Below are 26,024 nucleotides of genomic sequence, written 5' to 3' on the forward strand. Positions count from 1 at the left end.
GCGTCCCATTCCTTTCAATGAAGTTGCTCACCCAGCGCATGGCTCCCAAAAACGTTTTGACTTCCGCATTGATGGGATAATAGAGCATGCGCAGTTGTGTCAGTGTGGAGACCGTCACTGACAGACGTGCGCGCTCACAAACCGTACAAAATTCAACATGGAAATTAATGTATTCTTTTTACGGAACAACTGACGATGGTTGTTTCGAAATTTTATAAATAATAATAATGATTATTATTATTATTATTATTATTATTATTACATTAATAAAATAGTATTATTATAATAATATACTATTATTTGTGTATTAAACAAGTGAGCAATGTGCCACTGAATAATAAATGATAATTCTTTGAAGCAACTCTCTTTGGAAAGCAGACAAAGTAATGAAATGATTGGTCTATTTATTTCATCAGAACTAAAAAAATAAAAAATAAAAACTCAACGATCTTGAAAGTTCCTCCCTTTCTCTTGCACCTGTCGATGTGTGTAGCTAACACAAATTTGCAAATATTTTGTCGTCCTCATGGAATTAAACAGCACACCATGTTAATTTATCAGCGAGTGCTCTCTCTTTTCATGCAATTCATCACGCTTAACATGTAATGCTGAATCATGAAAGCTATGGAGCAAAAAATAATAATTACATAAACCACGAGTGAAATAAAATGTGTCATTCATTCAATAAAGATTTCATTCATTCATCTTCTATACCCGCTTATTCCTATTCAGGGTCACGGGGGTCTGCTGGAGCCTATCCCAGCTGTCTTAGGGCGAAGTCAGGGTGACACCCTGGACAAGTCGCCAGTTCATCGCAGGGCCACATAGAGACAAACAACCATTCACACTCACATGCACACCTACGGACAATTTAGAACGTTCAATTGACCTCACATGCATGTTTTTGGAGTGTGGGAGGAAGCCGGAGAACCCGGAGAGAACCCACGCAGACACAGGGAAAACATGCAAACTCCACACAGAAAGGTCCCAGGTCCAGGCCCCGGAATCAAACCCACGACCTTCTTGCTGTGAGGCGGCAGCGCTAACCACTGCACCACCGACTATTTTATTGCTTAGTTGAAAATGCCATTTTATTTCATTTAACAAAGCATATCATTATTTCATCATGCATTTAATTGTTTTGTAGTCCTGTGTTTTAGTGCTTCATAATTGTATTCTGTTGTCAAATTTGCCCATCAAAGTCAAATTATTAATCCTGTGCATCAGTTTAAGGAAAACCAATTCTAGGTAATGGATTGCAGATCTTGTAGTGACCTGTTACAATGGAAAGAAATGTATACATAATAAGTACGTCTCTGTGCCCGATATTTTAGCTAACACTAAACTTTCTGCACAACTGTCTGCATTGTGCTTTTTCTTCGGCCACAGAGAACAGAAACGTCTGTAGTTCTTTGTTCACCCATGGTACAGTTTCATAAGCTTTTCAGTTTTTAATACGTGTTAATGTAAAAATCCACACGCAAGGCATTTAAAAATGGCGGTTTTGGTCTTTCGTGAAAGACTGCCTTTGGCCAATCAGTGTCCTGAACGTTGCTACGTCACCCTTATGGTCTCAGCTCTGCTCGCTTCGAACCCCAACGAGGCAGGTACCAAAATCCTAACCCCTGGCAACGTGACAATTGTTTTTTTCAATTGAAGTTTTTGTTATTTTGTTTGTTTTCGTTAACTATTATAACCGTGGTCAGGACCTCCAGTGAGAAGATCCACTGGAGGACATTTAGAGCAAACAGTCAGACAACAGCAGCTTCACCACATCAGCTGAAAAATGGAGTTTGGATGCTTTCAGCTTCAAGTCGTGGACAGAAAATGATGCTCACACTGTCACACTGATGTTTTCTTCTCCAACCTTCTCTCAGCTCCAGAGGTTGGTGGTCTGCAGGAGCTTCTACAGCAGCAGAAGATCAGTCTGGAGAGGAGATGTGAACGTGTGACTGAAGGTGAAGAAGCAGGAAGTCAAACTCTCCTCAACAGCATCTACACTGAGCTCTACATCACTGAGGGACTGAGTGAGGAGGTCAACAGAGAGCATGAGGTCAAACAGCTGGAGACCAAGAAGACCAAGAAGACCAAGGAGATCCTCCACGACCGTCCAATCAGGTGCAGCCAGATCTTTGAAGCCTCACATGAGCAGCAGGGACTCAGGGAGTCAGAGTGGTGCTGACCAGGTCTCTGGGCTGGACTGGGAAGCCTTGGGGTCCCACTGGTGGAGCTGGAGGAGGTGACTGGGTCCAGGGAAGTCTGGGGGTCTCTGCTGAGGCTGCTGTCCCCGAGACCTGACTCCGGATACGGCAGTAGAAGATGGATGGATGGATGGATGGATGGATGCCAGGTGATAGAACATTTCATAAAAACATACTCTGCATTATAACTTCTATTACACTCTAAAAAACTCACTCCAATATAACTGCACTCGTCGTTCTCTCACATTACATTGGATCACAATGACCAAACAACACAACAAAGACAATGATCCAACTGTACTGCCACGTCCAGACTCAGTGTAGGTCTGTAGGCCTCTTGGACCTTCATGTGAACCACTGCGTGTTGACTGGAGGTGAAACATGACTGACTGCTGTCCTCCTACCTTGACAATGCAATCTCACTTTCATTCTGCTGCAGATGGCCATTTTCATTTTACACCGTCCAAATTTACAGCTCAGGGCGCTGGGACGAATTCCAAATTGTGTGCAGATACAGGCCTACACTTCAAATAATTATGAGAAAAATCCAACGTAAAGAGAGCACTTCCATTAGGAAATAGTCAACATGAAATTTCGTCTTCTACTGACACCTGCTGGTCAAATTGAATAGTTGCAAATATTGTGAACAAGTTGTCATCTAATTCTAATCCTAAACAATATGGCCATTCCAAGTCAAGTATTAAGACAATTAATCAGGTTTGTACTGCTTGATTGAACACATTCATCCCGTTCCAGTGCACTAAAACCCACTTCCCTTCAGGACCGTGTCAGCGAAGCCAAAACTTCCTTGAGTGACGCTGTTTCCCAGCATGCAATGCGAGCTAGCGATTCACAATACTATTTCATCACAAACATGGATGTAAAAAATAAAAAGGGACGAAAAATGAAACTTCAGGAACACCAACACTTGCAATACAAGCAGAACTGGGCCGAAGTTTTATATTATGTACACCATAATACAGCCTTCTGGTGGACAAGCCATACTATTTAATCCGTGTCCTCCTATGGCACTTCCGTGGGCAGAAGCTCATCGTAGAGGTCACGTGCTGGGTGCTCGTCACCCCACCAACCACCTCGGGGAAGGTCTAACAGGAGAAGCTTGCTGCCGGAAATGATGCAGTACAAGTGGATGTGACGCTCATGAGTGCGATGGATGAGGTAGAGCAATGCTCCAGAAGCCGATTCAGACTACTCTCCCTCCACTTTTTTTGTTTTGTATGAGCGTTTAAAAAAAACAACATAATAATAATCGAATACACACACACACCCGAATCCAACAAGAACGAGAGTTTGGGGTCCGTAGCGACGGCACAAAGCGTAGCATCGAAGTGTTGTTGTAGCCCTCCAACAGCAAACAACGTTCTTGTCTGCCTTTTAAAATAACCAGGAGCACAAGAAATAGGGTACACCTTATCTGCAACGCAAGTAGCACGTACATTATGAACTATCGTTCCATATCATAATAGATTTAATATGTCAACCGAAAGCAGCTGACTGGCTGAAAAGACTCACTCCACCCCCTAGTGTTGGGAGGAGGACACGTTCCCGTCAACAATTTGAATTTCTCAGCTGCATGGATACGGGGACCAAGATGAGAACTCCGATTGGACGAGAAAACAGAATTATTGCTTAGTCCGATTAAGCTCTGCATGTAAACGCACTCATTGATTAACATGGCCGCTGAATGGAAGCGCTCGGCGCTTCGCTTCGCTTTGCGGCGCTTCCACGTCCAGTGTGAACCGGGCGGAACTTTTCAACATTTTGACGTGGCAGACGCGGGACGATCGTTTTCTATCAGGAGTGTGCACTACATAATCTGTATCGGAAAGTTTGTGCTCCACGACATACGGACCAGAAAAACCAGCCTGCAAACGGGAACCGGGTAACGGCAACAATACCAACACTCGGTCGCCTGTCTCAAAAACTCGAGCCACAGCTTTCTTGTCAAACTGCCGCTTCATTTTAGACTGGCTGGCGACAAGAGTTTTGTGAGCAGTTTCACAAGCACGATGCAAGCATTCACGAAAAAAAAAAATATATATGTAATCTAACACATTATTCTCTACTCATTTAACATTGGAAAGCCACTTACCCCTTAACAGACGTGAGGGTCCTCTCACCGAACACTAAATCAGCTGGGCTGAACCCGAGGGACTCCCACACATACAATCGACGACTGAAGATACACTTTATGCTGCGGAACCATCACTGTGCTCATTTTCACGCCCCCCCCCCTCACACACACACACACACACACACACACACACACACACACACACACACACACACACACACACACACACACACTAAAATATACGAATTGCAGTAGGTTGGTTTTGTTGCTCTTGGTTGTCCGTTAGTTTTTTGAGAGTGAGTAGTAGATAGATCCCGAGATAGTAACTTTGATAGATGGATAGAAATAGATAAGTTAGTTAAAGTTACACACACACACACACACACACGCATGCACATATATATATATATATTTATTAACCTCTTTCAATGAACTCCAAAAGACTCACCTGAATCAGATACCCTGCAAGGGCAACTATCTTGTCTCAGACCTTCCCGAGGAGATCGGTGGAGTGACGTGCAACCAGCACGTGACCTCTACGATGAGCTTCCACCCACAGAAGTGCCATAGGAGGACACGGCTTAAATAGTATGGCTTGTCCACCAGAAGGCTGTATTATGGTGTACATAATATAAAACTTATATAAAACTTCGGCCCAGTTCTGCTTGTATTGCAATGGTTGTTGTTCCTGAAGTTTCATTTTTCGTCCCTTTTTATTTTTTACATCCATGTTTGTGATGAAATAGTATTGTGAATCGCTAGCTCGCATTGCATGCTGGGAAACAGCGTCACTCAAGGAAGTTTTGGCTTCGCTGACACGGTCCTGAAGGGAAGTGGGTTTTAGTGCACTGGAACGGGATGAATGTGTTCAATCAAGCAGTACAAACCTGATTAATTGTCTTAATACTTGACTTGGAATGGCCATATTGTTTAGGATTAGAATTAGATGACAACTTGTTCACAATATTTGCAACTATTCAATTTGACCAGCAGGTGTCAGTAGAAGACGAAATTTCATGTTGACTATTTCCTAATGGAAGTGCTCTCTTTACGTTGGATTCATAACACTCCATGTGGATCTTTTCACTCTGGCATTGAAAGGGGGTGCTAGCGCTAGCCGGTTGCTTGCCGAACCACATAGTCACACCGTTTATATACAACAACTCGTCATCAATATCTCTAAAGTAGAAGTCAAGAACTTTTTTCAAAAACGATAACTAACTCAAACTTTTTTGTGTGTTTATAAAAACAAACTAAAACAAACTTAAATTGAAGTCATATTTCACTTCGTTTACGTCTGTCAAATGAATATTTGCCCAGGAAAATCGTTTAGTTTCACGCAGCAGCACCTAAATGCACCTCGCGTTCTGTGACGTCACCCCTCTTTCACAGCAGTATGTTGACGAGCGACTCGCGGCGGGAAAGTCCGATATGCCACTTTTTCCCAATACGACGAAGAGAGTGACAAAAGCCAATGTCTTGTGGTGGAAAGACACAAAATATGTGGCTTGCTTCTAAAAAGGGAAAAACCCCGACAAACCTCCATTTAAGAAGCTCGCACAAAGCAGTAGTTAACATTTTTATTGAGACTGGGAAGTAGACACGACAGTTTGACTCAGTTGACTCAAATATCCTGTGGCGATGAGAGTGGTTATGGCTATCTGATAAAGCAAGATTTAATATTGGGAATTTAACAAAATGAAAAGGAACCGACAACGCCACCCTGGGAATTTCACCCAGGGAGTTCTACTAAACACAAAAGTAATAATTAGGCACACAGGTAAGTTCTACGAGGAAGGAGTAGGAGACGTGGTTCAGAATGTTTAAAATATCAAACCAACTTTTATTCAACATTTAAAAATAAAAGGAACAAACAGACCAACACTTAAAACGGAGCTACTGAGCTCCTTATTCTTGGTGTAGAAACTGAGGCTTACCGATGAGGGGGCCAAACGGGGGAGGAACCAAAGAAAACAAGGAACACCCCACTCACACGTGACACACCTGCAAAGAAAGTGAAGTGCAAAAAAAAAGAAGAAAACAACCACAATCCCGGGTCACAGCACTCGAAGGGGCCCACCACCCGGGACACCGCCACCACCAGCAGCTCTCAGCGACTACAAAAGAAAAGATAAACAGTTGGTTACTAAAAGTTCCCTAAAATCTGTCACATGTACTGAAATAGCAAGAAAAACAAACAAACAATGCAATTACACACACACACACACACACACACACACACACACACACACACACACACACACACACACACCAACCAAGTTCCCACCAACCACGCACACGCATACACGCACGCACACCGCTGTAGCTGGACCGGCGACTTGATAGTGTAACGTCTGCTGTCTGAGGGTCAGCAGTGGCGACGTAAGCAAACAAAGAAAAACACAACGAGAACGGAAAAACAACAAGTAAAACCAAGGCGGGACGGAAGCAACATGCACCGTCCACCGTCTGTACGGGGCGGCTAGCACAATCAAGTGCGGGCGAAGCGGCAGTGTTCCTGCACTTATCTTATAGGACCGAGTTTTGGGCCACAGGTCTTGATCACCAAGCGTCCTCCAGGTGAGGAGAACAACGAGGAGGCTCTGCGCAGCTTTGTGCTAGCAGGCGGCTGTAGTGTGCCGGTGAGGTGTTCAGGAAGCACTGTAAAAAGAACGGACAGGTGAGGTACTACGTACCTATGCTAATAAGCCATAATAATTTAAATGCTAAAATGTCCGCACCTGATCCTCTTAAAACTCGGGCACACAAAGCGGATGTTCAGTGTCCCATTGACCACAATGGACCACTAAACGAAGCTTTTAAGAAAAATGCGAAATGAAGCCACTGAGAGCTAAAACAACATGCAAACAATGCCACAGTGCAGCTTTTCTCAAACGGGTCAATTTTGAAATCATTTTAATCAACTCTGTCTTCATTGATCAGAAGGTTTTTGCAGATTTGGAATTAAAAAAATTTAACTGCAGGAATCATAAAATCGTCTCATCAGTGACGTTTATAGAGCCATTCAAAAATGTAATATGTGCTGAACAGACAAACGGAGGTGTAAGAGGCCTGTGTGACCAGCAGGGGGCAGCAGAGGACCGAAAGCCGGAAGATCCTCCTCAGAGAGGCCTGAGAAGGTTCTGCACCTTCAGCTCCTCCAGGAGGACCTCAGCAAAGTGTCAGAGTTTGTTGGTTTTTTACCTCGGTCGGCAGAGTCACAGTATGAAACTTGTAGCCAGGGGGCGCTGCAGCTCACTCAACACCTACAAGGTTTGAAAAGGAAATTGAGTGGAATTCATCTGGAATGAAAAGAAAAGCATAACTACAGCAGAAAAACTGAACACAAAGACGCACAAAGTTTGAACTACACACTGATTTTCTTCTTCTGTTGATTCAAATGAATTTGACAGAAATAATATCTGAAAAAAGTAGAAACCAAATGTTAAATTTCGACATTTAAAAAATGGACAGATTCATTTACACCCAGTAAGATAAGAAGATATTTAGCTCTCAGCCAATTAGAGCTGCTGCTCCTGTGTGTGTGTGTGTGTGTGTGCGTGCGTGCGTGCGTGCGTGCGTGCGTGTGTGTGTGTGAATGTGGTGGTGTGTGTACCTGAATGTGGGAGTGGGTGTGTTTAAGTACGTCACTGGAAGTAGGCTGCCAATTAGTGCGGCCTCCGAGGCCGCAACCGCCCCACGCCAGCGACGAGCCCAGGGCGGGGGGGCCCGGACACGGCACACCCGCCGCAATGCCGGCCAGGAAGAGGCCCGGAGCAGCAGGCCCCCGGACCGGAGGGCACCCGCCCCACGAGGAGCCAGGCCAGGATGACAGGGAGGCAGATACCCCAAGGAGAAGGGACACCACCCGGGGCGAACAGACAGCAGAGCCCGTCCTCCGGACGGGGCCCCCCAGGGCAAGCGAGACCGGACTCATCCCCATGACAGGACCCAGCCCCTTCACCCACCGGGAGGATCGGTACCCAAGGCAGGCCCGGGCACCCAGAGGCCCCCCCCCCCTACGGACCCAGTATGGCGCATCGCCGCAAGTGGCGAGGTCCCCATAGGCCCAGCCGGTCTCGCACCCCAGGGGCACCGGACTGCACAGGGCCCATCCAGAGTGGGAAAGATGCCGGATCCCGCCCCCGCTAGAAGGCCGACCCCACTGTGTGTAGGGGTGTCAATGTGTGTATATGTGCACTTGCTGGTGTGTTGAACTATGGTGCGTTTAAAATGGAGGGGTGGTAAGGCCCTGGGGCAACCACACTGCTGCTGAGCAGGGCGGCGGCCACAGTGCACGAACCACCCCCCCAGGCCCTAAGTGTCTATAATGCTATTAAGATTGGAGAGGGTCTTAAGGCCAGAAGGCCGGGCAGCGACCACCCAAGACACAAATCCCCCGAAACAGAAGAAAATAAATTAATTAATTAAAAATTTAGGGAAAAAAAAAAAAAAAAAAAAAAACACCTATTATGTGACCAGGGGGGACTCCCGGTCAGGGCGCCCCCTCAGCGACATCGGGGCCGGGGACACCACAGGGATCCAGAAGCCAAAGGGGGCCCGCCCCCCCACCGCACCGCACCACCCGGGCACACAGGAGCGGTAGCCGGCGAACGCGCAGCCCCACCCCAGGCATGCGACCCCACCGCGTACGATCCAGCGCCACTCCCCAGACACAGGGACGGACCAGCCCTCCCACCAACAAGGGGGCCCCCAGACCAGAGCCAGGGGCCCCCCCCGGAGCACCACCCCCGGAGCACCACCCAGGCGGTCATGCCCATCTGAAACATCCGCTGTCCAGTGTAGTGGATCCTGTGGAGTACTTTAAAATGTATTAATTGTAGAATAGGTTGTTTTATCAGTGAAAAGGTGTTCAGGCAGAGTGTTCTCCAGAAATTAGAGTGAGGCTGGAGAGACAGGTCTCTTTCCCACTTAACAATGGGGATAGAAATCGTGCGATCTGTATTTGTAAGCAACTCACTCCAATAGAACTGCACTCGTCCTTCTCTCACATTACATTGGATCACAATGACCAAACAACACAACAAAGACAATGATGCCACTGTGCTGCCACATCCAGACTCTGTGTAGGTCTGTAGGCCTCTTGGACCTTCATGTGAACCACTGCGTGTTGACTGGAGGTGAAACATGACTGACTGCTGTCCTCCTCCCTGGACAATGCAATCTCACTTTCAATCTCACAGCCACTAAAAAACCTGATTGTGATTGAGAGGTCCTCAGCAGCCAATCACTGTTGGGAGTCCAGCCTTCAAACACTCCTCCTGAATCCACAGTCACATCTGTGAGCATCTGGAACTTTGGCCCTGATCCTCCACACCACACAACTTGGGATGACAGTGCCACCTACCTGTATACTTTCAGCAGCCAGTCCCATGTTCTGACCCGTTTCCACTGTGGCCTGTTGGCTCATCTGGTCCAAAGTCTGGATCATCAGTGTCCAGGTTCATGGAATGAGTCAGTGTGCCGCCGTCCTGTGATGTCATGATAGAGAATCACTCTATTTATACTAATGTGCAGAACCACTGGAGTGTGGAAGCAGACAGTTACCATAATCCAAATGAAAAAGCAACAGCAGAAATGCTTTTTCATTTTAAGAACGTGGCTGCATTATTTGACTCATTAAAAAAATCGTTAATAAATAATCCAAACTGCATTTTCATTTTCTTATTCATGACTGCTCATTCTTGTACTTAATTCAAATGAAGGAAAACACATTTGAGATTCAATTTTCAAAACATGCACCAGCAAAGAGTTACCAAAATTCAATATGAAATGTAAAATTCAAAAATGAAAAAGCAATAGCAGAATGCTTTTTCATTTTAAGAACGAAGCTGCATTATTTGACTCATAATTAAAATCATTAATAAATAATCCAAACTGCATTTTCATTTTCTTATTTGTGTCGCACCTTTTATGACACAATCAAAAAGAAAACTGAGGGCATTGCTTTTTAATTTTCGTGGTCCTGCCCTGCACAAGAGTTACCACAACTCGAAAACGAAATCGCAATCTCAAAGTAAGCGCGCGGCGCAGGAAAGTGACGTCAGCAGCTCTCCACCTGTGGGTATGGCGGTATGACGCCAAGTGTCATTTGCCTCCTGTTATGTGTAAATTCTAATGTTTGTGAATTTAATAAAGATATATATATATATATGTATTATTATTTTTTTTATTTAAAAAGAAAAGAAAAGAAAAAAAAGGTATGGCGGTATGACACCACTTTGCCATCGTTACTTCTTTCACGTCATTGAAGTTGCCGGTAATCGAGATTTAAATCGGCGAAAAACGTGGACCACTGACAGATCTCGCACCAGCATCTGCCACCAGTCGACGGATTGATCTGTTGCTTTGCATCCTTCGTCGGATGGACTGGTGGCCGACGCCGAACGGAAGCAATGATCCGTTGCATCGCATCCTGCGACGGATGGACTGGTGGCCGACGCCGAACAGCTGTTACTCCACCCATGTAACAAATAGCTTTAGCTTTGATGTTGTGCTGGTGCATCAAGGTGTTCCATAACTGACAACAGGTTGGCTAGGGCAACCTTGTTTGCGTCCGTATCTGGGACGGCAGAATACCTGCTCAACTCGGTCCCGAGCATCAGATTCAGATACACTATTCAACTCCACCTGGGAAGCTAAATCCAGCAGGGTTTGAACAATTGTGTCAATGTGCGCCATGCTCAAATCTGTCCGACCAACGAGATCCGTCAGTGGTCCACGTTTTTCGGCGATTTAAATCTCGTTTACCGGCAACTTCAATGACGTGAAAAGTAACGATGGCAAAGTGGTGTCATACCGCTATACCTTTTTTTTGTTTTGTTTTGTTTTTTTAAATATACAGTATATATATACATTTATTAAATTCACAAACATTAGAATTTACACATAACAGGAGGCAAATGACACTTGGCGTCATACCGCCATACCCACAGGTGGAGAGCTGCTGACATCACTTTCCTGCGCCGCGCGCTTACTTTGAGATTGCGATTTCGTTTTCGAGTTGTGGTCACTCTTGTGCAGGGCAGGACCACGAAAATTAAAAAGCAATGCCCTCAGTTTTCTTTTTGATTGTGTCATAAAAGGTGCGACACGAATAAGAAAATGAAAATGCATTTAGGAATATTTATTAATGATTTTAATTATGAGTCAAATAATGCAGCTTCGTTCTTAAAATGAAAAAGCATTTCTGTTATTATATTCTTATTTTAATTTGGATTATGGTAACTGCTTCCATAAAAAACAAATACATCCATAAATATATACAATGTGAGAATTGTTTCTTGCAAGAGCTGTACTTCAACCCATGACCATCGATAAAAGTGTACACATCTAATCGTAAACAATCTGCTGCAACCTGAATTTCCACTTCTGTGTCTATAAACCAGTCACAGCTTGACTGATGGCTCTGAAGAAGCAGTTTCCATCAGCCTCTACATTCTCATTTGTACACGGCGAACCTAATGGGCCATTGCAATCAGAAATTGGAAAACTTGCACGGTCCAAATGAATCTTCAAGTTTTTGCAAAGGTCTAAACAAACATCAACATCAAGGGGAGAGAAGTTACACTCTTCATTGGTCACAGCACTGACAAACTCTACGTCAGAATTATCCATGTCAAAGTGAGGAGTTTTGCTCTTCTGAAGTGACTCACGGTTGCCAGCTGGTGCTGGAATTTTAAACCGTGACCGGTTTCGCCTTGATGAAAAGAACCATGCAGAACCTTGGCTAATCTAATACCAGTGCCATGATCTGCCACTTCATCTTCACTAGTACTAACTGATGATGGATCACAAATCACATGTGCGAGGCGTAGAACGAGCGGAGCAGTCAGAGGCAACAGAAGAAGAAAGAAAAGCCTCCTTAGCTTAGTTGATCTTCTGTGTTGCCTCCTGGACGGTGCTGGCCTCCTCTGGCTTGGTGCTGGCAACCACGGGAGCCACAGGAACCACGGGCACAGCTCTGGTCATCTGTGGCGTTGCCTCCACCTGATTAAAATAAGAAAGATGTGATTTTATGCCAATAAACATAGAAAGGAAAACACTAGGCTTTACACGATCACGATTATTATGCCGATCACCGATCAGTGAGTTTAAATAAACCGATCACCGATGCGATCACGTTAGGGGCAATAAATACTTGTTTCTGTACACCCCTTGCCTTCTCACGAGCACCGTCTAAAGTTGTTTGCTTTAGCATCCGTTTCAGAGTTTGCTTTTCTTTTTCCGCGTGTTTCTTGAACTCGACATGCTCCTCCGTGTGTATCTTTTCCAAGCGCCTGATTAAATTTGTGGTGTTGAAGTTTTTGCCAAAGTTCCCCCGCTAGGTACTGTAGCATTGCATATATTGCAGATAGCTTGTGCTATGTCTGTTTCTCTCACTTTGAAAAACTTCCACACCCCCGACACGTTTGTTTGTGTCGCCCATGGATGTTGCTGTCGTGAAGATTCAAAGAAACTTTATTTTCCGTCACATAGCGACAGTACTCAAAACAGGAAGAGGCACGAAGACGAAAATGAAGGTTTTTGAATACAAACAAATAAACATGTCGATGCTGTGAAACTACTTTGGAGGAAATGAGACAGATTAAAAAAGTTTCAACACGACCATGACGTCATTGATCGGTGATTCATGACATGACGCCCGATCATGAACGTTTCAAAAAATGCCAAATATCGGCCGATCCGATACAGCCGATAAGATCGGTGTAAAGCCTAGAAAACACACACAGGTGATGAAGTGGAAATGAATAAGTACAAACCTGCTGCACTGCTGTGACATTGCTGGAGGCAGACTCAGTCATGTGGACAGTTGAACGTGTTGCCCACACCTGCAAATACAAGGACACAAATTAACGTTTAAAGAACTGCATTTATTGTCCTATCACAAAGATGCACACAATGAAATACACATATCCCAAATACCAACATGTCACTTGTTTGTTTTGGTTTTTGAGGCAACGCGTGCTGATCGACGTCTCAGGCTGGACATCTGGAAGAACATAAAGAAATGAATTCATAAACAAAGTAACACACTAATTAAACTGTACATGTACTGTACATATGTGATCTTGTGTTGATAATAGGGGTGGGGCGATACGGCTAACCCACGATTCGATACTGTGACGATATTTGGCCCACGATAATGACAACATCACGACACACGATATCTTCGATATCTTCGAAATTTTGCAGACGATATGTGACTGAAAAAGAAAAGAATACCCATAAAATGGAAAATGCCTGTGATCTTGCATTTATTCCAAAACTTTGTATAATGTACAAACAAACGTGCACTGCACAAGCAAACATATTAAAGTGCATGAACATTAATAACTTTCATGTAAACAAGGACAGTGCTTTCTGGTAATGTAAAGTCAGTAGCAACTTGTCTTATCTCAACTTGGGGACTTGGGATATACAAACCGACGGGAAGATGAGAGAGGGAAAAAAATCCTTTCACTGCCCCGATTCTGAAAATCAATAAAAGAAATGATGCAGACAAAATAAATAAATAAATAACCGCGTCCCCGAAATATACGGGACAAAGTGAAGTGCGTCCCCCATCAGTTCATTACGGGACAGGCTTTTTAGTTGCCAAATATGGGACAATCGCATATTTTACGGGAGGGTTGGCAACCCTATCTAGACCACAGACGGAAATTAAATGAGGTTTTGTCATTTTCCATAAAAAACGGGACAAATTGTGTCCCGGGAGAGATTTTATCTTTCCCGGGACAGGTAGTGAAAAAAGAGAACAATTCTGGGAAAAACGGGACGGGTGATAGCGAACGAGGCAGCTCTGCAGATTCGTAGTGTTGCCATTGTATTTTACCTTCGCAAAACAGTTGTTGCAGATTGCATATTCTTTATGAAGTTTCCTCCCGTCATCCGTCTCGTAAAAGCCAAAGTGGGTCCACACTTTAGAGTGGTAACTTGCGGGTGGGTCTTTGATTTGTTTTCCGTTGTTGGTATTTTCCACCGTTCTTGCATGTGCTTGCATTGTTAACTCGTCTTATTCACCGGCCGCTGTTTACGCCTACTTGACTCTTACGGGATTAGCGCCCCCACAAACAGGACAGGAGAGATTAAGCCTTAGCCTCACTGAACCACACGGGATTGGACGGGATGTCTGTGTGAAATGCAGTCTCAACAGCTGTTGGTACTGTCTATAAAAAAAAGAGGAGAGGAAATCAGAGTCAACTTAGGATAAGTGTTCATTTTTAAAATAAAAAGTTGCACTGTGACAAAATCACGACCCATACCTTCTTGTCTGGTTGCTGGGCCTTAAGAACGAACTTGCACTGTTTTGTCAGTCAGGAGCAAAACGGGCCATCTTCGCACCCAGGTCGCTGACCAGTACCGCGCCCTGTGTAAATTGACAAAAAAGAAAAATCTAAATATGTTTTTGTAAGATTTATTTGGAATACAACATAACAACACAGGCAGAACATGAAATCATGAACGTGGAAGTACTCACGACGTTCAAAGTCCTTCTGAGGTGAAAAAGGTGTCCAATCCTGTTTTTGCTCCAGGCGTCGTTTCGTGGCCAGAGAGTGACGGAATGCCTTGGTGTTCGGCATCTGAACAATGAAATGAAAGATTGTGTCATTTTCAATGAAGGAAAATGATAACACAAGTTTACAGAAAAAAGTGATGTTTTCTCACACACGACATCAAAACACAGAAAGCTTTCTATACCTTTGCAGCTGGAGACGATGAGCTTAAATCAATAAAGCAAAAGAAAATGTGTATGTGTACTCTGGGACCCTAACCCTAATGCCATACAAGTCTATGGGGTGAAATTTCAACTTTGTCCTACAGATATGGGGCCACTTGCTTTTTCATCAGGAGCCCCCAAGAAGCACCCACGCCAAATTTGGGGCTTCTAGTACTTGAGGAACCCTGAAACCCTAACCATAATTTCAGATAACCCTAACCCTAACCCTAACCCTAGTTTCAGCCTTATTGTTAACCCTAATTCAATGCAAGTCTATGGGGTGACTTTTCAACTTTGTCCTAGAGACATGGGGCCACTTGCTTTTTCATCAGGAGCCCCCAAGAAGCACCCACGCTAGATTTGGGGCTTCTAGCCAATGAGGAAAAATTTGGAGCAGACACGAAAGGGTTACAGCTGAGAAGGCACTTAAGATCCTCAAAGGACTGTTGCCACTCACTAGACCAAACAAATGGTTTCAATGGACTGGTTAATTCTTCTCTCGTGGCCGGCAGCTCCACTGCCTTAGTGCTGGAATTTTGGGCCCCCTTCAAAAAAACAAAAACAAATGGGCCTCCTTTACACAGCGCTTGTCAAAAGCTTCACATCACTCAAAAAATACAGTATAGTTCAATAATAGTGCTTGAGTCCATCTTGACAGTGTCAATGTATTTTTATTGTGAATTCTCCACAAAGCAAACTCTTAACATTTATGAATGATTCATGAAAAAACACTTGATGTCTCTCGGACAAAGTTGAGCTTTGACCTTCATAGATTTGCACTGCATTAGGGTTTAGCGATAAGGCTGGAATTAGAGTGAGGGTTTTGGGGTTCCTCATGGGCTAGAAGCCCCAAATTTGGCGTGGGTGTGTCCAGGAGGATCCTGATGAACCTGAAAGTGGCCCCATGTCCCTAGGACAAAGTTGACCTTTGACCCTCATAGACTTGTATGGCATTAGGGTTATCGATAAGCCATACAAACCTGGTGAGTTTAAGACTTAGTGACTCTACGTACATGAATGTATGGGGTACCCCGTCCTTACCTTGTTCCAACCTTCCCTCCACAAACCTGGCTGTCCAGTGCCGAAGTCAAAGTGAGAGAGAGAACAAAGAAGGAGGAGGGCCTGTGACGCCGCTGCTGATTGGCTCGTTGGTTGGTTGAATGAGCCAATTCTAGAGCTCCCCTCGGTGTCCACACACTGCAAAATATATCTAAGAAATAAACACTTAAATTGAGAAAGAACAGGGTAGAAACAAGTCAAATTATCTGCCAATGCAGTAAGATATTTAGACTTGGTAAGAGTTCTTAAAATAAGACGATATATCTAGGCATTTGAAGAATGGAAAAACTCTTGAAATAAACAGTAAAGCACTCATTCCAAGGACTGTACTCAGTCAAATAAACTTGATACTAGCTTCTCAATTCTTTTTTCACGTTTGCTTCTTTCTTAATTTGAATGAAAAGATCTTAAAACCAGAGATACTAACTGTGCAATTCTTCTTAATTTAAGTGTTCACAATATTAGCTTTTTTTTCTCAAAATGAGACAAAGCATCCACCCCCCCTACGCCCACTCCCCCCCCAAAAAAAATTATTCAGCAAACAGAATTAATATTGTCAACAACTATTTATTCACTTAAATTGCTGACAGTGCCTTCACTGCCTTGTAATACAAACGTCACTAAGGCATTGCATCTTAAAACAATCTCAAGCAATCATTTCTAGAACGCAAGTAATGTTTTGTTGTTACAATATTCACCGTCATCATTATTGAATATTGATTCAGATTCCCTGACACTCAGTTACACAAAAAAAACAAAACAGTATGGGGACAGCATATAGTGTTGTGTTCCTATCACCACTGATAACATGTTTGTTCCAACAGACTCCCACCCACCCTCAAGTTACAACTACCAGGGGAGTGTATCACTACCTATGCCTAGTACACAGCTCTACTCCCCAATAAAATCTTTCCATTCTGCCATGGTCTTTTTTGTATGAGGCTGTGGTGTCTCACTCATGGATAGTGTCCTGTAGTACTTCTGTCTGAATGACAGAGAGAAGGATTGCCACGCACTTTTGGATATGTGAGGTGCAGGGCATAGTAGTAACCCATCAGATGAAGCAGACCGTCACTCAAGTCTTCCTTGGCAAGCGTGGTGGCGGGAGTGGCTCCAAGACAGATGAGACAGCGGGTCCCATCAAACAGCAACACAGGGGTGCAGAAAGACCTCTTCTGCGAGTACATTGTGGGATCTTCTGTTGGCTAAAGAAAAAGAAGAAGGAAACGCCACATCCATGCATGGAACTATGAAGTGTTGAATGTGAGAATATGCAAACATACTTTCACCTGAATGACATGAAGCAGTGCCTCACTGGCATGTCCCAGCTTCTTCGGTGGTGGACTTGGTGAAGGAAAGAGTGTGGGGAGTGCCCTGAGCAGCGCGATGGAATATTCCACTGGAATAGAACAAATCAACTTTGAGTTCAAAGTTAGTCTTCCTAAAAATGAGTCTTATTAGGTTTGTGTTGATCACCAAAAAAAAACTTATTTTTTCAGCATGAAGAGTATTACCATTCTGCATCTATTCATTCAGCGCAACATAAACCATCCTATGTCCAAGGAAACAGCTACACAGTCAATTAGAGACACAGCAAAATGACTCACCTACATCCAGCGTTATGCGTGGCTTCATCACTTCATTTTTTTCCAAACACCATAAAATTACACATTGGTGCAGAAGTCTTCCCATCTCTTTTTTTAGTTCATCAATGAATTTTCTGTTGCCCTTATCCAGAATGCGCCGCAGCTCATTCATCGCCTATTAATGCAAGTCAGTGTTAAAATCTGCAAAAATGCTTGCTTTTCATCATAAACCAAAACAAGTTAATCACTTACACGATAAAGATCCTTGACACATGGATATGCATCCAGGATCTTTGTTGGCCTTGTCCTGTTCTTTCAGAACATCACTATCAATGAAGGATCTTCTTGCTTGAAACTGCAGGTCAAGAATTTGGGAGACAGCATCTTGGTTGGGTTTTGGTTTCTTGTACAGCTCCTGCAGGGTCTGATAATGTCTGGCCTGTGCTGTCAGACCATCTTTGGCTGATGAAATGGAGGAGACAAATCAGTAAATCAGTCAAATGGATGAAATTGTTTGGAGCATCAAAATATATCAAATGACAATTCAAATGTAAAAATGCCTGTGATATATCATGATATCCAAAACTATCATAACATTGCCTAGCTTTCATACATTATCATTATTATTAAAATGGACATGTTTCTACTTACGTGAAGAGTGGCCATTATCAGAACTGCGCTCTGGTGTGTGACACAAAATAATTGTTGATCCACCAATTGAGTCTGCATCATGATCTTCTTCTTGGTCACTTGCTGAGAAGTCAATGCGATGCCTTTTCTTCTTGTGGTCCCTCTCTGGTGAATCTCTTGTGAAGATTCTTGTAAGTGCTCGCTTGATAAATAAAATTTCACTAATTGAAAGAACAAATAAAGATGGAAAGTGAACATGCACAGATAAAAAAAGTATCAGCCAAAAATAACCACACGCTTCAAAATCTAAGTGCGCAAAATAATATAATCACTTACATGTTTCATTGTTTTGTCTTAATCCTTCAGCATGGGATAATACTCCACTAGTCTTTTAGCCATTGCAGTGACTTCATGCTTAGAAGGGTACCAGACCCCCTCTCCTTGCTGACTGGCTCTCAAGATAGAAATCATGCTGGTGACAGTGTTTCTCACCAGCCTGCATCTCAGCTCTTTGAACATGACACATTTCCCCTCACTGGCAGGGCGGGCCATCTGGAAGTAGTGCTTACGAGCTTGCTCCAACTCACTGTCTGTATAGAGGGTGGGCAAACTTTTTTAGCAACGGGCCACATGACAGACCTGCATCGAGTCGGCGGGCCACGGAAGGGGGGGTTGTAGGTAGGTACAGAATTAGTCCGGGTGCAGAATCGTTCTGGGCGTAGTGACTGCCCGATACGGCAACTCCATTGGGACATACCTCTACATCGCGGTCGAACGTGATATATGGATAGATCACGGTCAAAACGCTATTTCGCGGGTGATAGATAGATAGATATATAGATAGATAGATAGTGTGTGTTGAATACATACATTTGTAAATATATGTATATATGTATATATATATATATATATATATGTATATATATATATATATATATATATATATATATATATATATGTATGTATACATATATACGTATATATATATATATGTATATATATATATATATATATATATATATATATATATATATATATATATATATATATATATATATATATATATATATATATATATGTGTGAAGAGAGAGAGAGAGAGAGAGAGAGAGAGAATTTCATGTATACAACATAATACAAACAAAGTACTGTAAATACGCCAGGGATTGACAGAAAAAAAAAGATAACCTTAATCAACCGATGTAGTCTGTCCTAATAGAGTTGCCGTATGTGACGTTGTTGGCATTCGCCCACTGGACAGAGGCGACTGCCAATTACGTCACATACGGCAACTCTATAAACGTACCACGATCTATCCATATATCACGTTCCAACGCGATGTAGAGGTATGTCCCAATGGAGTTGCCGTATCGGCAGTCACTTCCGCCCTGAACGATTCTGCACCCAGACTAATTCTGTACCTACACCTCGTTGATGGGGGGGAAGCACGCTATCGCTATCGCGCTACACTAACTCGGCAAAGTTACGTGCCGACAAAGTTTCGTTGGGGGGTGCGGTGTTGGGGGGTTATGACTGGCTTCACGCGGGCCGGACCAAGACACGCAGCGGGCCGGGGTTTGCCCATGTCTAGTATAGACAACATATTGTGGAGGAGCAGGAAGCTGTAGGGTCCTCTTTGGGCTGCTTTTCACCAAAGGAGTGGATGTCTGAGGACAGATTGAAGATGTTCCTCCTGGTGAAGACACAGTTCCTGGCTTCATTCGGTGCAGTCTTGGTACGGTGGAATTCTCAGCCGAGAGGAAACCAGATCCAAAACATTATGAACAAGAGAGAAACAATAGACACAATTAGGAAAAAAGAAAAAAAAAGTGTTATGCTAGATGTTTTCAGAGCAAAGTAGGTAACCAATCACATCTACACTAATAAGGGCCCAAATCCGTTTCCTCCTGAGAAAGTGTTCTGGTCCAGGAAAAAGGTCTCTCAAATCATCACGACTGAGGGTGTGGAGCAAGACTTCATCGATGTTGGCAGCTATAAAGACAGTCCAATCATTAACAAACCTACATTTTTTAACTGATGAATTTAATTCAACTTGACAAGTCAAACCAAGTTTGTTTTGTGCCAATTTCTGTTATCAGAAATAATTGTAAATGCAATTCAGTTTAGACATTTTGTCTCAAATTTGTAAAATACTTCTTTTTGAAATCAGTGTCAGCATACAGTTATTTTAATTACTTAGCGGACAAATCACAGTAATGGAATTTTTTCATACCTACACATGACATACCATTTAATATTGATACTGTGACATCATCCAGCTCATCCATTATTGGCCCCGGTTTGGATGTCCATTTAATTTCTCCTCAATCTGGCAGGGGAAAAAAAATCATCATATTAAGGTCACAATTAGGACAAGCTAGCCTTCCGACTCAAGATCCGTTTTTTTACAATGCCCATCTGCCATGGATCCCAAAGTTCCCATGCAATTAAAAGTTGTGACACCTTATCTGAATGATAACCCTAGACAGCTCAACGGATTGCTAGTCATACAGACAACAATCAAAATTGGAGTGAAACTTGTAACCACAATGCCTGCAACATGGTGGTACTTATGGTAATAATCATCAAATACCAGTGTTCTTTGTGACAAAATGACAACATCTGATAGGATTGTGCCACCTTGAACTGCAATCAACTTAAATTTTGATAAAAACAAGCAAATTGTACCTAAACTACATCTTCAATCAATCCAATTTGAGCACCCTCTACCCCATAAACTGAAGATACTGCAATACAAACTTGGTAGTACAGTATTTCGTCATGCCACATATAACTAGGAATGCTAATTGCTTGTTCACATGACTAGAATTGCAGTACATCAATCCAATACAAAATACACACTTGTGACACTTGTCATCAAGCTCATAAATCCATCGAGTCGAGATGAGCACGTGCAAGGAGTCGGACTCCGTGAGTTCATGTAAACAGAGCATTGCGTTTGCATAAATTATGCATGGCTATCGAGCAAGAAGCCGAGTCCGATTTGGTGCACATAACCACACTATAATGCCTCTCAATGTCCTAACCCATGCCACGCAACACAAACGTGAGGGACCGATTTGAGTTTCTCACGGGACCAGCAGTGAAGTCACAACCGTCGCCCCAAATGAAATGTCGCAGCAGGAGCCTGAGGATTTTCTGAGTCAACATGCTGATCATCAGGTAACGTAATGTTGGCTTCCTTGACGACATTAGACAACTCCCTGTTTATATTTTATTCATATTTTAGTACAAAGCCTCCTTGTTTTATGATCTTTGACTTGTTCGGTTTTTGTTTTGACATTATGCTGTTAGTGTTTATTTCAAATTAACAAGAAGTACCGGTACAGATAGTAGGAACTTAATATAACACTTGCGTCAAACAAAGAATAACTAACTGTACATATCATGTCTACAGGAAGGAGCTGGTACATTAAGTGAGAATATTCAAGAATATTAAGAGAAGATATATTCAAGGTTGTCCTGAGGTCAACTGTACCAACCATTGACAGAGCTTATGGAGCAATTTGATGTTATTGTACAGTAAACATGGAATATTGGAGCTGTCGCAAAACAAAACAAAAAGCCAACTTTAAGGCTTATTATCTCCTAAATGATACAGTAATCAATCACATTTAGAAATCAAATGTTTCTAAATGTCAAGTAAGTAATGTCAAGTCAGTGCTTGATGTGTCATCAGCAGGCGTCGGCGTCAGTAATGGGGCATCGGCGGGTTTCGGGCGGAATCGCCAGGCGTTGGGAAGCGTTGGCGGGTGTCGGGGGCTCGTGGCCAGGTGGCGGACGTCACGGCAGGCAGTGGCCAGGTGGGCCCAGTCCCGCAAACGCTGCTTACAGCTTTAATTTTGTATTGCTTTGATAACATTGTTTAAGTTGAGTTTAAATTTACACTATTTTTTTTTTCTTAGCTGCTAATTGTTCAAAAATGCTGATGTTAAAAGTGTGTTTGCACAGTATATGTTATGGCACTTTAATTCATATGGCAGTACATTTAAAATAACTGCCCATCAAGTTCCAGGAACTGACAAACTGCACTGAGTTGAGTGAGATTCTCCAAAGGAACTCCAGTATAAATGTGGACTTTACATTCTAGTCCCCTGTGAAGAAAAACCCAAAAGTGAACGTTTTTGTGCCTCACCCTTTCTAACTGGGACATTTGCAAGGGAACGCAGAGTGGTTATGCTGCTCCCTGATAAAAGAAAAATGTTTCTGCTGTTACCTCAGAAATTGCCCGTTATTATTGTGGCTCAGGATTTTTTAGGTAGATTTTTTTTACTTTTCATAAGGAACAGGATAACAGTAATGCCCTGGCATTGGCAATAGGCTTTAATTTTGTATTTGCATTTTTTTTAACTTTAGATTTACATTAAAAATGTTTCTGTGTAAAGTGCTGATGTTAAGTGTTTGCACGATAAATGTTATGGTGCTTTTGTTTATATGGCAGAACATTTAAATTAAAGCGTATGAAAGACTTCTTTTAAATTCATTATTGGCTTTTGCGTATACGACGTGATTAATCGTGATTGATCAGGTAAATCATGCGATTAATTGCGATTAAAATTTTTAATCGTTGCCCAGCCCCAGTAAAAACATTTTTCTGGTGCCAGCATTTCGTGAGGCAGAAGTTGATTCATACTTCAGTGCCTTGGAGCGAATAGCTTCGCCACTCAACTGGCCAAGAGACATGTGGCCTGTCCTTCTCCAATGCAAGCGGGTGGGAAAAGCACAGGAGTTGGTGTCTGCTCTTTTCTTAGAAGACAGCCTGCAATATGATGTTGTAAAGGAAGCAATTTTTCCTGCTTATGAGCTTGTTCCTGAGCCCTACCGGCAAAAATTTAGGAACCATAGAAAATCTAGTGGTCAAACCTTTGTCGAGTTTGCATGGGAGAAAAGCAACCTCTTTGATAAATGGTGTGCAGCTAATGATGTCAAAAATGACTTTGAGTCACTCCGTGAGCTCGTTCTTTTAGAAGATTTTAAAGACTCTTTGCCAGAGAAGGTGGTAATGTTCTTGAATGAACAGAAAGTGTCGTCATTGTCCAAGGCTGCTGTCCTCGCAGATGAGTTTGTGTTGACCCACAAAAATGTCAGCTCATCTTCCCCCCCGATCGGACACGCCTTCTGCTTCTCGTCCCACAAGAGCCGAGTCTAGCCACCTCCCCCTTGAAAAGGCTAGAGGGAAGGGACTTCTGGTTTGGCCATAAAGCGGTAGACTGTGCGACACCAGGGCTCTCGACCATCCAGGGTAAAAACTCCCTGAAAACTTGAATAACTATTGTCAGATATCATATTAACTACAAAGTGATCAGGGGAACGTTGGAATGGGAAGGAAAACTCGATTCAACCAAAACAGAAACACGGTAACAGACAATATGGCGGAACTACCAGCTTGCTCTGAAACAGAGGGAGATGGCGAAACGAACTCCTCGTGACTAACGACGCGAAAAAGGGCTTGGACATAGAAATTATTAGCAAGGAGATACGGGATTTAAAAACGGAATCAAAAGAAGTCCTTCGCACGTTTGGAGAAACACTGAGTAACGACGTGGAAAAAGACTTGGACGACTTCAAAGACGAAATAAATCAACAACTTGCGAAAGTCGTCACCGAACAGGAGCTCCAGACCGGCAAGATCAACGAGGCTGAGTCGCGGATTGAAAAGCTAGAACGTTGGGCACAGGAAGCTAATGACGCTCTGGTCATATCACTGAGAGAACAAAAAGCTCTTCAGGACAAGTTAACTGACCTGGAGTCCAGGCCGAGGAGAAACAACCTACGTATCTATGGAGTCACTGAAGGAGAGGAGGGAGAATCTGTGGCCAAGTTTGTGGAAGACCTGCTGAAAAGCGAACTGCACCTGCCAGCAGATTTTAATTTCCAAATTCAGAGAGAACACCGCTCACTTGCACAGAAACCAGCGGACAGTGCCCAACCGAGACCCATCATTGTTAACTTTCTGGAATTTACTACCAAAGAGAGGGTCCTGAGAGAGCTATGGAGAAAGAAAATAGAACTGGGGAATAAAGTACCGTCATTCCATCACGATTACGCGACAGAGATGGTCCAAAAGAGAAAGGAGTACAACACTGCTAAAAGAATCCTGAAGGAGAAGGGCATCTGGTTCCAAACGCCATTCACCAAGATGAGGACCCACTGGGATACGGGAACTCGAACCTACAACAGTGCAGAGGAGGTCAAGGAGGAATTGGCGAGACGAGGCCTGGCGGAGAAGACGGCGGTGGCGACGGTTGCGGAGGGGCCTGCGGCACTCGGTGCCCCGCACTACGACGGAGTGGCAGTGCAAGGAGGGATCCTGGAGGGGCTACGCATCAGCAGCGACACGAGCCAGAGAAAAGCTACAAGAGTTTCAAAGATTCTTTGATTAAATTCAGAGAATAAAGGGAAGAAAGCTGGTAGGGATGTTCTAGTATGACCGGTGTTTTTAGTTGACAAATTATTAAAATTGAATTCCCATGTTAATAGAAAAGAGACTGTGGGAAGTCCGGGTCGCTCCTTTTTTTCTAACGTTGGACTCATTTAGAACGACTAAAATACTCATTGCAGTTTCAAGTGTCATTTCTAAGTTAGGTTAGATTTTTGACTGCCTTCACGCGGGCCAGACAGAGACACGCCATAGTTTGGCCATGCCTGATCTACAGGAAACACATCTCTCTCAGCAAGAGCTAAATCAACATGATTTAAAAGCTAAACTCGACACAACTAATGGCAACAGAAGTCAGACCCGCCTGTCGAAACTTGTCAACGTCTCTCTAGCCGAACTCGGGATGTTTGATGTTTGGAGGGACCTCCACCCGTTACAGAGGACTATTTTTTTTATTAACATTACAGACAGAGACAGAATAGAGGAATGTAAAATAGGAACGATTGACTTGTACTGACACAGTATTAATTACCTTATTATTTGTCTAAATAAGAGGAAGAAAAACACACTTTGGAGATTAAATGTGGGTATGCTAAATAATCCAAAAACACTGGAGGAGGTTAAGAAAGAGATTAAATGCTCTATGGAGGAGAACATAGATAGTCCAGTAGACACTACCATACTGTGGGACACAATTAAAGCTGTGATGAGAGGGAGGTTAATAGCGAGGGCAGCCTATCAAAAAAAGACTAGATGTGGCGAGGGGGAGGGTCTGGCGGAGGTGGAGACAGTTCAGATGGTGGGTATAAAGGAAAATTGGGGAGGGTGGGGGGGGTTGCCTGACAATGCCACCTGGGGAGTTGCACCCCAGGAAATAAACTATAATAAAATTCCTCGGGCTACACAGGTTTGTTACGCTTTGAAATTTAAGAGGACGAGACGGACTTCCTGGGGGAAACTGGGGTTCCAAGAAAAGTTAATACAGTGTATTCAAGCTCTCTACCAAGAACCTACGGCAAGGATAAAGATTAATGGTACTCGTCAAGGATGTTGCCTATGCGCTACATTGTTTGCTATGTTCATTGAGCCGCTGGCACAAATGATCAGACAAAGTAACAATCTAAAAGGAATACATATAGGAGAGCAGAGACATCTAACAGGGCTTTTGGCTGATGATATTATTTTGGTTCTCCAAGACTCGGACAGAACCTTACCTCATTTCATGTTGATAATAGAAACCTATGGTAAATACACAGGCAACAAGTTAAACATAGCAAACACTCAAATTCTCACGCTGAATTATCATCCAGGCCG

This window comes from Nelusetta ayraudi, unplaced genomic scaffold, assembly GCF_046127955.1.
Source record: "Nelusetta ayraudi isolate G7.1 ecotype Tasmania unplaced genomic scaffold, CSIRO-AGI_Nayr_v1 ptg000052l, whole genome shotgun sequence".
NCBI lineage: Eukaryota > Metazoa > Chordata > Actinopteri > Tetraodontiformes > Monacanthidae > Nelusetta > Nelusetta ayraudi.